The sequence below is a fragment of the Canis lupus genome, chromosome 35, assembly GCF_011100685.1.
Source record: "Canis lupus familiaris isolate Mischka breed German Shepherd chromosome 35, alternate assembly UU_Cfam_GSD_1.0, whole genome shotgun sequence".
Lineage (NCBI taxonomy): Eukaryota > Metazoa > Chordata > Mammalia > Carnivora > Canidae > Canis > Canis lupus.
The window spans coordinates 12,515,102-12,529,254 of record NC_049256.1 but is presented as its reverse complement, the minus strand read 5'-3'; the positions used below and the strand labels follow the sequence as shown (position 1 = coordinate 12,529,254).

Sequence of the window (14,153 nt, the reverse complement as noted above, 5' to 3'; positions counted from 1 at the left end):
CTGTGGTGCTTTGTTACGGCTGCCCAAGCAGACTAATACACAGTCTATCGAGACCACAATCTTAAGAGACCACCAAGGGTGCTTATACTGGAGACTGGGCTTCTCTCATTTACCCTGTCCCCCCACAGCTAATCTTGTGCCTGGCCTACAAAATACTTAACTGACTTGTAGGATAAGTGAATGACTTGGGAAAATCCTTTATGGGGTTGAAACTTTCCGGTTGGTCTTGCTTGCTTGGCTAGAGAGTCTTATCTGGGTGGCTGCCAAGAATCTTGCTCTGTCACAAGAAGTTATAAATGTACAGCAGTAGTAAGTTGTCACTGACAACAAGCCTCTGGGTAGGGGTCAGGGTAAGGGAGGACACAAACCATTTTTAGTTTGCTTCTTTAAGTCCTCAGCACAATTGCATTAGGCAGGTCCATGCTTAGTTAGTATTTCTTTCCATGAAAATAACTGTCCCATGGGCTGGTAGTATTGTCCCATGGGCTGGTACCACAAAATCCATGTAGAGCAATAGTAGTGCTATCCAAATGTTTCCCTTAGATACTCACTGCTCCAGGACTGATCCCATATTATCCCTCCTTACTTCTGTCGATGGTATCCCCATTCTCCCATGGCTCAGACTCAAGCCCTTGGAGTCACATTTGATTCTTTATTATAATTGAATCCCTAAGTCCAATCAATAACAACATCCCTTCCATTTTTCCTTTCACTCTCTCTCTTTCCATATCCACCATTATCACAATCTAGCCTTTGCTTTATGACATTGGAATCCTCCTTAGTCTTTCTGCCACTAACCCTGACTCCATTGCGTAATATGTTCTGCTGCCAGACTCATCCTTGTCAGACCTCAAAACCTCTTTCCCGGGGCCATGGAGAGATCGTAAAGAAGGCTATATTCTTAGTCATTTTATGCCTGGGAGCAGTGGATAAGAAGTTTACAGAAGGAGAATGAGTGAGTGGGAGGCCAGTAAAATGGCTGGAAATATTTGCTACCCTAATCTGCAACCATTGCTGGGAGGCCTTCTGGAATCAGAAACCACATTTCCAGCTGCTACTCTATCAAATACACATGACCAGATCCACCTTAGGTTGTTGGACACAAGAACTTAGCTTTTACAACATACCAGAGTTCATATGTAAACTATTAATTACACCATCTTTCCTGTGTGTTTATTTTTGCAAGAATTATTATATGATGGGGCAGGAGTAGGGGTGGGGGGTGACATGTGGAGGCCAGAGGGACATGGGGAAAAAAGACTGCTCCCGGGAACACCAAGTAATGGCCAAGAACTATAATTCTAACCTTCGCCCTACATGGTTCAGTGGCTTGTGGGCTGGAAGAAGGAAAGTGACATCTGTGATTTAGTCCATATGAAATGCTTGACCTCCCCAGCTTCATGCTTCAACAGGCTCAGTGTGGGGCTGAGTCCAGCAAACAGAGCAGGAAGTGCAGAGCAGGGGAATGTTGACAGAAGAAACATTCATATGTTCTCTGGATGCTAATTACAAAAAGCCTGCCCTCCTACAGACTGTTTTGTGATAGATTTTCTGCTTATGTAAATTTTTAAAACAAATTAATCCATTTGGTATGGTTAGCCATGGAAGGATGATTTCCTGAGCAACATAAGCACAATGCAAACACTTTCCTCTACCCTGGATTTTTCCACGTCTATGCATGTGTCATAGGAGTTTCTATAGCAGACAGCCCCATAAGAGCCGGCTGCTGACCCCTGCTCTCGGCCTAGGCTCTCCATGCCTGATGTGTGAAGGCAATTTGGAATTAATAAAGGACTTGCAAAAAACAGAAATTTATTTTCTTGTTAATCATTACAAGTCTAGGCAGAGGCAAACTATCCTTGACATGTCCACCATGCATTCTGGATTTATGCCCCCACTCTGCCTCCCCTGACTCTACTACACTGGAGTTTGAAGATCCTGTCCCTGCAGATTCCTACTGCCTTTGAATCCTAAGAACTGAAACCTTGAGGAAAAGCACACAGAAAGGTAATCTCCAAGAGGATCTGGCTTGGCTCATTCCCTGAGAAGGACACAGAGCTCTTCTTGCTCAGGACCAATTCTGTTTCCTTGTCTGGAAAATAGGAAAGTATTCAGGCTGATGGCTAGCATCTCTTCCAGCACACATATCTATGAATTTACAAGATTGCTTTTTTTAAGCATTATTAGCCTACTAATCTAACAAACATTAATATTTCTTTTCTTAAAAGATTTTTTTATTCATTTATTTGAGAGAGAGAGAGAGTACGGAGGGTGGGGAGAGAGGCAGAGGGAGAGGGACAAGCAGACTTCCTGCTGAACAGGGAGCCCATCACAGGACTCAATCCCAGGCCCCTGAGATCATGACCTTAGCTGAAGGAAGATGCTTAACCGACTGAGCCACCACGTGCCCCAAATTAATATTTCTTTAACTAGTCGATTACTTATTTTCATTGACTATGATTGATGCACAGACAATGTATATGTTGGTTACAGTGGTATGCTGGCAAAGTGGCTCTTGAGAAAAGAAGAAGAAGAAGAAGAAGAAGAAGAAGGAGGAGGAGGAGGAGGAGGAGGTGTGGAAGAAAGAATAAGGAGAAGAAGAGAAAAGTAAGAGAAGAAGAAGAAGAAGAAAAGAACAGACGCAGCACTACATAATCAGATCGCCTAATAAGACAGAAAACAAAAATAACGATCCGAGGATGATTTACGCTTATGCTTCCCTCCCTGTATTCGCATAACGAAGAATACACTCCGCTGGTCGTATAGGAGGAGGACTCGTAAGGTCTTACTTCGTGCGATGACCTATCGATAATCGCCTCGCCGTCGCCTGCTGATGGAGGCCGCGTCTTAGGACGTCTGCCGACGGAGACGGATACAGCCCCGTCCCGACTGCTCCGCTTGCGACTGCTTGCGCTTCTCGGTCTTTTGCGTCTTGCTTCGGTCCTCGATCTTTCTTTCATGCTTGCGTCAGTGCTATCTCCAGAGACGCACGCCGCGCAGACTCCCTCCTCCCCGCCCTCCCGTCTCACCGCCGCAACGCCCGCCCCAGTCCTCCGCCGCACAGGCGTCTCGAGGAGGAGGACAAGGAGGAGAAGGAGAAAGTCCTGATTTGTAGCATTTGCAGATTCTCACCATGTAAACAGCACTACCATGGCCAGGTTCAAGCTACAATCCTGATATTACTAAAGCGCAGAATCTGGAAAGATGTGCATACACCCTTGGCTCTCAAGAGCTAGCTCAAGCTGGCTCCAGCACACTACCAGTTGGGGATAAGCTAACAAATGTCAAGATTGGCTGAAATAAATTTAAATTCATATATTATGGGTTTTTAAATTTTTTCTCCTTAGAATACACAAAAGTTTGTGACAGGTGGGTATAGCCTGACAATAGACAGACACATATTTTGAAACTGAACTTCCTTGGGCTGGAGAATAAGAGGTAAAAATACTAAGACCAGGTTGGGGTCCAGTCATTCGGCTCTTCTCCCGAAGGTCAGAGAATAATGGAAGTAGGCAGACCATGAAGTTCTCCTTACCACTTTAAGCCAGTTGACCTCTTAGCTGGAGTAGTAGCCCCATTTCCAACTCTTACCGAGTTATGTTCCAAGAACCCAGCTCAACCTACAGCCTGTGATAGGCAGTCAATAAATGTTAATCAAATATGGATGTATTCTAGAAAGAGTCTTGAATTCTAACCACTAGGACACTCTAGAGTTTCTGTTCTGATCAAAGTCAAGCAGACCCAATAGACTGTTGGCCAACTGAGTGAGAAAGCAAAGTAATGAATGATATACCCAGCAAGCAAAATAAATACTATCCTCTCTAATGATTGGCTGGACTCATTCTGCTGATGCTCTGGGGTTAGCCCAAGTTTACCAACATCAGAGTTTCTGGGAAGTCTATAAATATGGAAGGTAAGTCTAGTTATTAAAAATCAAATTCAGAAACATCATCTCTACCGACAACTAGTGGTCCCGGCGTACCTACCTAGGAAGGAAGCTGTATAAACAGCCCATAATACTTGTAGAGCTTGGTTCTCTCATCTTTAAAACACAGACACCAATGGCTGTTTTTCCAGCCATTTATGAAGATCAAATGAAATAAAGTGTGCAGAGTACCTAGCACCGTGCCTGGATCATAGTAGAAGTCCAGTAAATAACAGATATTATTATTATTTATTATTATTATTAAATTCTTTCAAGCCTCCACATTTTATTCTTGTCCCTTCTTATCTTCTCAAATTGACTCCTTTCTGGTAAAAACACATCTCTCAAGTCGATCAAGAGTATGGTTCTGCCTCCTCATCTCTGAGGTGTCTGGGAATTGTTATGTGGTTTGATTCCAAGCAGCTCAAGTTAAAGGTAATAAGTAGCATTGCACCTTAGCTGCTTGAAAATGCTGAAAGATCATAATTTCAGCATTTTTGCTTTTTAGGCCATAGCAGATAGAATAATGGTTCCCTAAAGATGCCCCATCCTAATCCCCAGAATTTATGCCTATGTTATCTTCTACGGCAAATGGGACTTTGCAGATGTGATTAAGTTAAGGATCTTGAGTTAGGTGGATTATTTTAAATTTTCTGGTAAGCCCAATGTAAATCACAGGGTCCTTATGAGAGGGAGACAGGGAGGGTCTGTACCAGAGAGATGTGATGATGAAGCAGAGGCCAGAGGGTGCAGCTATGAGCCCAGGAAACCTGGAAGCCTCTAGAAGGTGAAAGAGGAAAGGAATTATTCTCTCTTAGCACTTCCAGGAGGAGCCAGCCCTGTAACACTTTGACTTAAGCCTAGTGAGACAGATTTTAGGCTTTTGACCTTTAGGATTATAAAACAACACATTGTTTTAAGCCACTAAGTCTGTGGTAATTGATGACAGCAATAACAATGCCTATGCATAGACAAACAATGAAGCATGGGTCCCAAAAGGGGGGCAGTGCTCCCTCTCCAAACCCCACACGTGAGAGGAAAGGATACAGCCTCCTTGGCCTATGACTATGTCACTTCCTCAGATGAGATTTCTTCAACACAGGAAAGCACTGGTCACCAACGGGACCCCAAACCTTCCAAGACCACCACTTAAGTTGGGGAATATAAAAGGAAGAAGACAAGCAGGTGGGCATTTAGCACGTAGAAAAGTCAAAAGTCATAAGCCATCGGCATTATTGAGCTCAGGTGATGTGTGTGTGTGTGTGTGTGTTTTAATTTTAGAAAATTTCAGAGTGATGACATTTATGTGAATCAAGGAAGCCAAGTAAGGGGTTTTTCAAATAAATATTGGAGAGGAACTGAAAAATGATGACATCAACTGCATTATGGCTTCGTCTTCCAAGAAGGAATAAAAATTCCAGCGTAGAACACATTAAGGCTGTTGTAGAGTAACAAGAAGTACTTGCTAAGAAACAGCCCCCTCCTCCCACAGCTCCTCCTGGAGCCATTCTGTGGCCTCCCAGTGTCAGCTGGCCCCATCTACCCTGTGCCAGCCACGTTTGTGAACTCCAGAAGGTCAGGGGTCATTTGAGAGTGTCCTACGTGTGCTATTGAGCTGGCCAAGAAACCTGAAGAAAGCCGAAAGGAAAGCAGGGGTTCCTGACCACCTGGCTGACCCCCTGGACTCCCTTTTGGTTCATGTTGTCCCATTTTGCAGAAGGCGTCTTGCCATCCTCGCTTTTAGCAAATGCTTTTCAAACAGAGCTGCTAACAGAAAGCCTTTTAGCAGACTTTATCTAGTATTTTTCGATTGCGCTATTTCAGAAAGCATATGGAAAAACAATCATGACTGATTTTCTTATGCGTGCGTGTGCATATATATAGGACATTTATATACACCACGGAGCAGAAAACAGATAAACTTCTGAGTGTACCCATCAAGCTTCCTGAAGTTAAGTCTTCTTATAACCAAATGATCCTGGACCAGCGAATGGCTCATCTGTCTCATGGATGTGCAGGATGGTCGCCTCTATTTTGGGTATTCTGGTACAGAGCTTTGAAAACTGAAATGTGCAAACGAATCACCCCAGGATCATGATGAAAGGCAGGTTCTGATTTGGTACATCCAGGGTGGGGCTGAGATTCTGCATTTCTAGCCAGCTCCCCCGGGGATGCTGATGCTGCTGGTCCGAGAACCAACTAAGCGTTGCAAGAGCCCAGACCACTGTCAGGCAAGGTATTGAGTCATATGTTCTTTTTTTTTTTTAAGGATTTTATTTATTATTCATGATAGACACACACACACACACAGAGGCAGGGACACAGACAAAGGGAGAAGCAGGCCTCCAGCAAGGAGCCTGATGTGAGACTTGATCCCGACTCCAGGATCACGCCCTGAGCCAAAGGCAGACACCCAACCGCTGAGCCACCCAGGTGTCCCTCGAGTCATATGTTCTAACTTAAGAATCAGAACATACAAGGTCCCCAAAGTAGGTGGACCTCAAACCAGGAAGTCATACACTTCCCAAAGCCAGGACCAAGGTCGGCCCAAGATCATACAGTGGACTCCAAAACCAGGTTGGACAACTGATAGTCAAGGTCTCAGGGCCCCTGAGGCTGAGGCCAGTTCCTTTAAACTCGCTGATCTCGACATTGGAACACCTAGGAGGTGCTACTCCAAGCACATCAGCTCCCCACTTCTTTACTGCTTTTCACCATAAATGGAAAGGCTTCCCCGGGGAGGTCCCCAGGGACCTACACTGCCGTGTAGTCACTGCTCTTATCGCTAATATTACAGTAAGTGCTGTGATGCCAACGAGCTGGAATGTTTGCTCCAAACACCAGGATGTCCAGTTCTTTGTGATTGCCCTTCAACAAGAACCTCTGGTATTTTGAAACTGACACACTTACTTAAAAAATTAAATACTAAGTGATCGGCCAAAATCTGAGGGAATTTCCCACCCTGAATTGTGCATGCCAAAACTAACCAAACTGCTTGGTTATGTTTTCCTCTTTTATTGCTGGCATGCAAACAATACAAGCATCATAGTTTATGCTGGAGACTTGGTATCACCCCTAACCAAGACAAAAGATCAAAACAGACTTTGTTCTAGGACTCTCTGTTCTGTGGCCAGAGAGCGCATGAAGGGGCAGCCCGGGTGGCTCAGAGGTTAGCAGTGCCTTCAGCCCAGAGCCTGGTCCTGGAGACCAGGGATCGAGTCCCGCGTCAGGCTCCTTGCATGAAGCCTGCTTCTCTCTCTGCCTGTGTCTCTGCCTATCTCTCTCTCTCTCTCTCTCTATGTCTTTCATGAATAATAAATAAAATCTTAAAAAAAGAGAGAGAGTGCATGAAGGATTTCTACTTGTGAGTACTTGGAGTACAAATCAGATTCCTTTAAGTCCCCCAGCAGACTTCTTACTGTAATCATGACATTAATAAGGACTTGGTCCCTGATGTCATCTCTGCCATGGCATCTCGGCACCTTCAGCCACAAGAAGGCATTGCCCATGGCGGAGCTTTCCTTTCTTGATGGGAGGACCGGGAGCAACTCTCTGCCCCCATATGCCTGTGGGCTTCTTACCAGTCTCTCGGGGCCATTCAATGATTCTGGATCACAGAATAAGATTTTTAACAAATTTTGGAAATCATTAAGCACAGTATCTTCTATTTGCAGAGAAGAAGCCCATGTCCAAGAGGAATTAAGTGCCCAAGGTCATCCAACCAGTCTGTGGCAGAGCCAGAGCCATAATTCTGCCTTTTGACCCTAAACCCATGCTGGGTCTATGGCCATCAGACCATGGCTGACACTGAAACCTCATGTCACAGAGGAAACGTGGCATTCCACAACCCCCTTCAAAGTCAAGTCCACCCACGGTGCATGGACACCATCCCTGAGAATTTGAATATCTAAACAGTATCTAATCATAAGATTCATAGCCCAGAAACCTCACTGGGTTTAAGAACTGACTTAACTTCTTACATTGAGTGTGTACATGAAGGATCCAGTATTTCCTGGGTGATATTTTCCTAACACATAAGATGGTTTTAGCGCTAGGTCTGCCCTGCTTCCCAAGGTTATTAAGAAGGTCATTGGGGGGGTGTCATTCTAACAGTGATCACATAGATGGGCTTGACGCCCACACACTTGGGTTTGATTCTTGCTCATTTGCAGTGAGCTTTGGACAAATCCTACCACTCTGGCCATCAATTTTCACATCTCTAAAGAAGAAGAGGCAAAAAGACTTCTAGCTCATAACTTTGTGGAGAATTAAAATGAAATAGACATTAATCCAAGCGTAGGACAGAGTGCCTGGCCCTATGCAACCTTGTGTTCTTCCTCAGCATTTCCCTTGTGTACCTGGCCTTCCCTAACCGGACTCCAGGTTCCCCACAGCTCAGTTCCTTAAAGTAAAAGGCTGACATACAAGGGACACTTAATAAATGCTTCCTTTAGAAAGCAGAGGAGGTCACGATGCTGGCCCTGGAGCAGCTTTGACTGCGGGAAAACAAGAGGATAAGCTGGCACGCTGAGAGAGCTTACTATGTGCTAAGAGAAGTGCTTTGCAGGTGTTCTCTCATTTAATCCCGAAGGCATCTTCGTAACACATGCACTATTGCAAAGCTCATTGTACACTTTCAGAAATATAGGTGCCAAGAGAGTAACACACCCAAGGTCACAAATCTACGTAGTGGCAGTGTTGACCTTCAAAATTCCTCCAACGTTGAGCTGGGTTTACAGACTTGCTGCCTTTCCATGCCCTCAAGCTCTGATCTTTCCACATTTCTCCTGGGGTCCACTCAGTAAGGAACTGGTCACAGCTGCCTTATGAGATTTCTTTCTAACTGTGTATGTTCATTGGCTAGGGCTGCCAGAAAAAAAGAACCACACACTGGGGAGGCTTACGCAGCAGAAAAGTATTCCCTCATAGTTCCAGAGGCTGGGAGTCTCCCTCAGGTTTGGTTTCTCCTGAGACCCCTCTCCTGGAGTGGAGATGTCTGTCTTGCTGTATCTCCCACATTCAATGAGCCCAGTCTGAGTTGTCTCTGTCCTAATCTCCTCTTCTTTAAAAACACAAATCAGGCTCCATAGGCTGGCCGGTGGCATGGCCGACGAGGAGGAAGACCCTACTTTTGAGGAAGAAAATGAAGAAAGTGGAGGAGGTGCAGAAGGTGGACAGGGTAAAAGGAAGAAACTTTTTTCTAAAGAATCAGAACTCCTTGACTACAAGTCTAAGGTTATGATGGATCCTGGAACAGGTGCTGATGGTAGCAATTAAGTTGGGCCTTCGGACTAAAGCATTGGACAAGACAGAGAGTGCGATGTATGATGTATGGGGTTTGGGGATGGCCAGAATCCTGAGTCAGTGGATATTCTTGAAGACCTTGTCATAGAGTTCATCACTGAAATGACTCACAAGGCAATGTCAATTGGAAGACAAGGTCGTCTTCTTGATTTGAAAGGACCCAAGGAAGTTTGCTAGGGTTAAAGACTTGCTTACTATGAATGAAGAATTGAAACGAGCTAGAAAAGCTTTTGATGAAGCAAATTATGGATCTTGACACTTTCTGTATTTTCTGAAGCTTCATTATTTTCTGGGGAAACCATGTATAATAACTGTATATTTTCCACAGTAAGGTCTCAGTATCTATCCATGTATATGCAAGATGGAGAAACACAAAGTTTTCAGCTGCTTTTATTTTCAGGTCTTCAATTTTAGAGTGAAATTTGAGCCTTGAATTGCCTGCCCTTATATGACTATACTTGATTTACTTGTTGGGTTTTAATGACCACATGTAAGTTGAAATACCTTGCAAACCATGCAGTTCCTTCTGACTTTGACTCTAAATGATGAAGTAGTATTTAGGTGTTGAGTGTATTTGTGCCTTTGTAGGCTATACAATAGTTGTTTAATATCTGAAATCTAAAGGGCACCATTGATTATGATTGCTAAGATGTTTCGTGTATTCTAAAGTTTTTAGACTACAGAAGTCTAAGAAATTATTAAAAGAGTGAACTGGAAAAAAAAAAACACAAATCACATTGATTGGTGTCCATACTAACGACCTTGTTTTAATTTAATTACTGTTTTAAACTCCAAATAGTCACATTTTGAGGTCCTAGGGTTAGGACTTCAATGTATCGATTTGGGGTGGCCATAATTCAGTCCATAACAACGGGATTAACCTCACACATGTACCTCCTCCTAAACAGTTCTGAAATCCACAGGTGTAGACATAATGGACAAAGAGAGGGGATAGGGAAAGAGGCGGGGGCATAGTTTCTGCCTAGAAAGATGTACAGATTTCTTTTCAAACACCTTTCTGTGACCCCTTCAGCCCCCTTGAGTGATTTCACTACTTTATCATTCCCTGCACCATCCATATTCTCTAATGAGCACTTTATACTGTGTATCTCTGCTCAGAACCACCACGTACCCACTCTGTAGGTTGTGCTCTGCTTAAAGACACTTGGGACAGGGGTGAATGACAGCTGAATCCAGGCCTGAATCCACTTGCCAGGGCAGGGGGTGCACAGGACTGCATCTTCCTAAGACTGGGATGTCTTTTTTTTTGATGCAAAAAAAAAAAAAAAAAGGCACATTTTTCTAATTGGTCTCCCCAGATGAGTACTTTCTCTAATTTGTCCAAAATCTTCATCTGGGCTAATGTAACCCTGCCTCTGCCCCCTCATCACCCAGTCCCCTCCCCAGCCGTCTGAAATTTGGTTTTCTTCTGGAACTTCCTTCTCAATCCCCCTTTCACCCACCCAAACTGGTGGCTTGTTCTCAGGTTCTGTTCCACATCATTGGACACAGCTCACCTTTCAACCTTCAACACTCTTGACCTCCTGGACTCCCCAGCAATTGCCTCGTGGCTCCTCTCCTACCCCTGAGATAAATGTGCTGATCCATCTGCCCTTCTCTCTTGACTAGATCTTGGAGATGCCAGCCACACTCCCTTCTCCACCTTAACTATGCGGGAAACTTAGAAATAGATGTCTATCTATTGTCTTCCATCCCTTTTGGATTAGACCTATTTGGGGAACAAAACAACCAGCTTAATGTAAGCAGCCATCCACTCCTCAAGCCCAACAGAGCTACCAATCAACACTTTATCTTCCCAGACAGGTGCCTATGCTCTGTCTCTGTTCGTCAAAATCCCATTTCTTTCCAACTCAAAACCTCTCTGATCCACAAAATGTTCCCTGAACCACTCCCTGCTTCTGAAACAATGGCCTGCAACATTTCTGTAAAATCCATCATTTGTGGCTTGATGTTGGAATTTATTCCCATGTCTGTGGATATGAAGAGAGACTGATAATATCAGAAAAGATAGGGACCCCTGGGTGGCTCAGCGGTTTAGCGCCTGCCTTTGGCCCAGGGCGCGATCCTGGAGACCCGGGATCGAATCCCACATCGGGCTCCCGGTGCATGGAGTCTGCTTCTCCCTCTGCCTGTGTCTCTGCCTCTCTCTCTCTCTCTCTCTCTCTCTCTGTGACTATCATAAATAAATTAATTAATTAAAAAAATTTTTAAAAAGTTTAAAAAAAATTAAAAAAAAGAAAAGATATAAGTAGAATGCAGAGGAAAGAGATGGGAGGGGAATATTCCATCTTTGTAAGTGCATCCTTGAGAACAGAATCCTTCGCCAGAATCCTGTGTCTTCGGGTGTTCAATAACCACCTAACAATGGTGGGAGAGAGAAATTTGCTTGTATTTACTCCCAGGAAGGTAAAGCTGTGTCAGGAATGGCAGTCAGGGTAAAGTTTATGCAAATTTCAACTACAGGGACTGAGATTTATTCCTATCTCCACTTCCCAATACCGCCAAAGTCCAACTATTTCTCCTGCTACCCCCAAATATATCAAGTCAGACTTTTAAGTTGACTGTAAACTCTGTATGTTGCTAAATTCTTCTGATTCACCACCACCTCCTTCTATTATTTATAATCTCAATAAGGGAATAGACTACCAGCATCCTACAGAAGCAAACACACAGGAGCTTTAATCTTCTGTCTCTGGCCACAGAGAAGGGCTATTCTCCTCTGGGATCTCTCTTCCTCAGCCACTCTCCCCTCCAAGTTCTAACACTTCCTCTCCTATCTTTTTGCTTTTGATCCTTCAGCACAGATAAAACATATTTCTTGTTCACATCGCAGTGCTGAGAACCAAATGCTTTCCAGGGCATTTCTGCTCCATGTGGAGACTGAAATCTGGAAAAGAGCTATTGGAAGGAACTGATGTCATGGGTGAAATGACTGATGTCATGGATGAGATCATTCCTGACGTCCTTCATTCCCTTGTGTAGACCCAGCTTTTTATCAAGTAGCATTTTCCTTCTGCCTCCAGGATTTCCTTTAACATGTCTTGCAGGCCAGGTCAACAAGTGATGAATTATTTCAATTTCCGTATGTCTGACAGAGTCTCTATTTTACCTTTGTTTTTGAAAGTTATTTTTGCTGGTAGAGAATTCCAGGTGGATAATTGCTTTTTGCTTTTTGGTTCTTTCAGTACTTTAATATGTGGCTCCACTGTCTTCTAACTCACATTTTTTCCAAAGAGAAGTCTTCTAAAATTCTTATCTTTGTCCCTCTGTATATCATCTGTATGTTTTTCCTTTGGGAGATTTTCTCCTAACCATGATTTTTTTAAAATTTTAACATTAATTTAAAAACCTGTCATGGGCTTCATCCTCACCACCATTCTTACCCAGTTGAATTGGATTATGATGTGCCTTCAAATCTTTTTTTTTTAAACGTTTCTTCTGCTTGATTTTTGTTCAGTTTCTTGGATCTGTGAGATTATAGTTTTCTATAATTTTAGGAAATTTTCAGCCAATTTTTTCAGCCTCCCACAACTTCAATTACACCTACATGATGCTGCTAGTGGTTGATCCAGAGCCCACTAATATTCTGTTGATGTTGTCCATTTTCTTTCCTCCGCATGTTCCATTTTAAACAGTATCTACTGCTGAGTCTTCAAGTTCACTAATGTTTTCCTTCACCATATCTAATTTGCTATTAATGCCACTCAGCGTAATCATATTTCAGACATGGCATTTTCATACTTAAGTGATTGACTCAGGTCTTTTCTATTTTAAACTAAATGTCATGCTTTCCCTCAATATCCTCATAATTTTTTCTAACTTCTTAAGCTTATGGAAGGCATTTATACTGGGTGTTCTAATATCTTCCACACCTCTTACTTAGTGGCCCCTATACTGCAAGGCCCTGTCACTCTTTACCCAGGCAATTGTTCAGGAATGTTTCACAGCTCTTCCCCTTGCGAAATGAGACGACGCCTCTCCCTGAGTGAGGGACAAGTTAGCTTACTGTTTATAGTGGATCCCTCAAGTTTAGTGTCACTTACAATGCAAACACATTGAGTCGCACCCATCTGGGCCACATTGTGTTTCTTTGGTGAGAGGTGGCATATGTTGTCAGCTCTGCCGTGAGTAATAGAGTCCTTGTTCTCTGACCCCAGAATCTTGGAGCTTCTGCCAGCATCGAGGAAACACCAACAAGCTAATTTGTTAGCTTATATATAGGTAAAAATCAAACCTGAGGCCCAGCAGGATACAACAGTGAAAACTGGATAAAATGGTAAAAGTGGTATGAGCTTTTAAAAATCTCAAGGGCTCCTGTGTGGTTCAGTCAGTTAAGAGGCAGACTTGATTTTGGCTCAGGTCATGATTAGGGTCATGCTTTGGGCTTTGCACTAGGCATGGAGCCTGCTTAAGATTCTCTCTCTCTCTCTCTCTCAACCTCCTCACCTAAAAAAATAAATAAAAATAAAAATCTCAAATGAAGGTCAGGTGGGTGCATGCACACATACTCTCATCCTTTGTTTACATAATACAAACTTTTAAACCCACAAGGATTCAGAGTAAATGGATTTCCCCTCCCAATGGCATTAGCTGAACCACTACCATTTAATAAATATTACATTTTACAATGGCTCATTGCATTCACAAAGAGCAAATCAGGAGGATTCACTGTATACCTGTCTATTCATACGTATTTCCTATATTGACTCTGTATAAGTGATTTCCTGGCCCTAGATAAATCCCTCAATTCTCAGTGCATTCTGGAAATCCCCCATTAGTGCTTCTGGCCTGGAGGGCAGCTGTACGGCTGACATGAGACCCACTGAGCCAGAGTCGCTGAAGAGGGGTAAGAAATGGAAGCAGATACTGATGGTCAGCATCCAGAAAAGGCAGAAAACAAAGG

At 43.4% G+C, this 14,153-nt stretch overlaps 1 pseudogene; it reads left to right on the top strand.

Moving 5' to 3' along the window:
- The first annotated feature begins 9,028 nt into the window (after nt 1-9,028).
- On the top strand, nt 9,029-9,485 carry LOC119867612 (annotated as a pseudogene).
- Nucleotides 9,486-14,153: the final 4,668 nt, after the last annotated feature.